The sequence below is a fragment of the Apium graveolens genome, chromosome 3 (genome assembly GCF_009905375.1).
Source record: "Apium graveolens cultivar Ventura chromosome 3, ASM990537v1, whole genome shotgun sequence".
Taxonomy (NCBI): domain Eukaryota; kingdom Viridiplantae; phylum Streptophyta; class Magnoliopsida; order Apiales; family Apiaceae; genus Apium; species Apium graveolens.
The window spans coordinates 72,651,831-72,655,537 of record NC_133649.1 but is presented as its reverse complement, the minus strand read 5'-3'; positions in this window follow the sequence as shown (position 1 = coordinate 72,655,537).

Sequence of the window (3,707 nt, the reverse complement as noted above, 5' to 3'; positions counted from 1 at the left end):
TTTGTATTAAGTGATCCAAATAGAATTTTGGACACTTGTTTATAAATGCCTATTTGATTTCTGTCTATACCGTCTAGAATATGTATGTCAGCTACTTATGATTTAAATTTGACATGATAAATCTAGGAAAGAAAATTTCCTTACCCCTACTTACCAAAGGCATAGTGAGCCTTGTGCATAACTCTTCCATGATTAAGCTTCCAACATTGAGATATCTGTAGTAGGCCATAGAGTACACCGGTTTTTGCACCATACTTGAAATGTTGTCATAGCCTGTTTTTTTCGCATGTGAATGCCCTGATGATTGACTTAAAAATAATTGACCATTCTCTCCTCAAGTTCTTCTTGTTTACCCTAGCCATGTCAATCTTTTCACTGTAGTTTATGAAATCCATAAATTCAGCCAGTTCTTGGGTTGTTGGTGCTTCTACCAAGTTGTCTGTAGGAATAACCAAAGCCTTGTTGATGTTGTTAGCATTGAACTCTACAGCAACACCTCTGATTGTGCAGTGAACCACTATGAAAACTGCTCGATTCTCATGAACAATGGTGTTGATGACTGCAGTGTTCCAAAATTATTTAAGACATTCAAGTAGAGCACTGGATTTACAGTTAAGCCTCTTGAAATATAAGAATCAAAAATGAACTTGACAAAGCACTTGAAGTTATCAGGTGCTTGGGTTGGATCAACAAACGCCAAATAATTGGTTCCATCCTTGGAGATAATAGCCCTCACGTTGTTAGCATAAAGAGGGTTTATGTCAAGATTTCTGGGTATTTATAGTATAGATATGTGACTTATCGACAAGAGAAGAATGAATGGTTGATACTAGCTTGTAGAGAAGCACATGACTTATAGGGAACTCATGTTGAGATGTAACTTTCCTGACTCTTATCGAGAACTAGATAGTGACTTATCGAGATGTTGTACAAATACCCGGTTTGTCCTTTTTGGACTAAGTTATTCTAATTTATATTTAAGAAATTAACATAAAATTAGAATTGATTTTACATTAAAAGTATTTTACTGAAATAATTTATTGAATTAAATAATTTCAGTTCCGAGTTGTCGAGAAGTCTGAAATTTGAGTTGTAGAGAACTCCATATAGATAAGTATATCGAGATCTCTACAATACTTGTCGAGAATTCATAAAAAGACATATCGAGAAGTCCATCGAGAAGTCATATAAAAGACTTATCAAGAACTTTATCGAGAAGTCATAAAATGACTTATCGACAAATCATTTAGACTAATCGAGAACTCAGTTCTCTACATATTTTTGATATTTCTTAATTTGTCTTTAATTAATTTCATATATTAATAATGTGAACTAACATTTAGATAGTTCTTCTTATAATCAGAAAAATTACAAGTTAAATTTTATTTTTGAAGAATAAATATATATACAGAGAATCCTGAAATATTTGTAACTCATATTCCAGTTAATTCCTAATTAAATCAAATATATTATGATTTATCAGGAATTAATCTACTACAACTAGTTAACTGAGTTCTTGCCTTTAGGATGAAAAATTTAACATACCAATTTCACTTACAAGTCTAGTGAAAGTTGCTTCATCCAAAGGTTTAGTGAAAATGTCAACTAACTGTTTTTTGTTGGAACAAAAATAAGCTCAATGGTACCATTTGCAACATGTTCTCTAATAAAATGATACCTTACATCAATGTGCTTAATTCTAGAATGGTTAACTGGATTAGAAACAACAGATATAGCACTAGTATTGTCACACGTGATTGGAATCTTATGTAACACTAGGCCATAGTCCATTAGTTAATTTCTAATCCAAAGCACTTGAGCACAACAACTTCCAGCAGCCATATATCCAGCTTCAGCTGTGAAAGTTGACACATATTGCTATTTCTTACTATACTATGATACAAGTCTTTGACCAAGAAAATGACAGCTTCTACTTGTACTTTTTCTGTCTACCCCGCATCCAGCAAAATCTGCATCTGTGTATCCAACAACTTCAAATCCAATTCCATCAGGATACCACAATCCCAAGTTTGGTGTTCCCTTCAAATATCTGAAAATCCTCTTGACAATCAGTAAGTGCGATTCTTTATGATTTGCTTGAAATCTAGCACACAGACATATGGAAAACATGATGTCTGGTCTACTTCCAGTTAAGTAGAGCAAAGATCTAATCATTCCATGTAACTTGATATGTCTACTTTTTTTCCTTACTTATCTCCATCCAAGTTGGTAGTTGTAGACATAGGAGTTGATGCAGGTGAGCATTCCACGATTCCAAATTTCTTTAAAAGATATTTGACATACTTGGTTTGACTGATAAAGATTCCATCACTTTTTTGGCTAACTTGAAGGCCGAGAAAGTAACTTAGTTCTCCGATCATGCTCATCTCATATTCACTCTGCATGAGTCTTGAGAATCTTTGACACGGATTTTCATTAGTAGAACCAAAAATGATATCATCCACATATATTTGAACTAGTATGATGTCATCACCATGTTGCTTGTAGAATAGAATCTTGTCAATTGTGCCTCTAGTGAATCCATGTTTGAGTAGAAATTCTGGCAGTGTGTCATATTATGCCCTTGGTGCTTACTTTAATCCATATAGAGCCTTCAAAAGTTTGTAAATAAAACTTAGAAATTCTGGATCTTCAAAGCCAAGTGGCTATTGCACATAGACTTCTTCTTCTAATTCAGCAATAAAGAATGCACTTTTTACATCTATTTGATACACCTTGAAATTGGAATGTGCAGCAAATACGAGGAAAATCCTTATTGCTTCAAGCCTTGCAACTGGAGCAAAAGTTTCATCATAATCAAAACCTTATTCATGTGAGTAGCCTTTGGCAACCAATCTTGCTTTGTTCATTATCACAATTCCATTTTCATCCATTTTGTTCCTATACACCCATTTTATTCCAATAATACTTCTGTTTCTTGGTGCAGGAACCAATTCTCAAATTTTATTTCTTTCAAATTGATTTAGCTCTTCTTGCATAGCAGTTATCCAATCAGGATCTGATAGAGCTTTCTCAGTTTTCTTAGGCTCAATTTGAGATAAAAAGCATGCATGCAAGCATTCATTACCAGTAGCACTTCTAGTCCTCACTCCATCATTAGGATCATAAATTATAGTGTCTCTAGTGTGACTTCATCCCATTTCCCGGTGTGATGATTTTGATGACTATAATTTCCCTCATTTTATTCATTATTGGCATGACTTGCAGAACTATTATCTCTTTCTCCCCCTAAGTTTGTACCACCAAAATCAGGTGTGCTTCTTTTTTAAGATGAAATCTCATTGTCAAAATTCACTTGTTCACTTGATTCTTCCTCCATTCTATTGTTTATGTTGACCTCAACATCATCTTCAGAATCATTATCAATATGATTTTCAAACTTTAAAGCTTCAATTCACTTTCATCAGGGCATTCAAAGCCTGGATACTTATCATCAGCAAATGTCACATCTGTGCTCTCCATAATTTTCTTCTACTCTAGCATATAGACTATGTAGGCAGTCCTTTCCAATGAATATCCCAGAAAAGTAGCTTCAAATACTTTAGTTTCAAATTTTCCAACATATTCACAGTTGTCTTTTAGCACAAAGCACTTGCTTCCAAACACACGAAGTTGCTTAACAGTAGCTTTCTTTTTGAAAAAATTGATTAGGGTGACTTGCCAATATTTTTTTTAAGTAGATATCT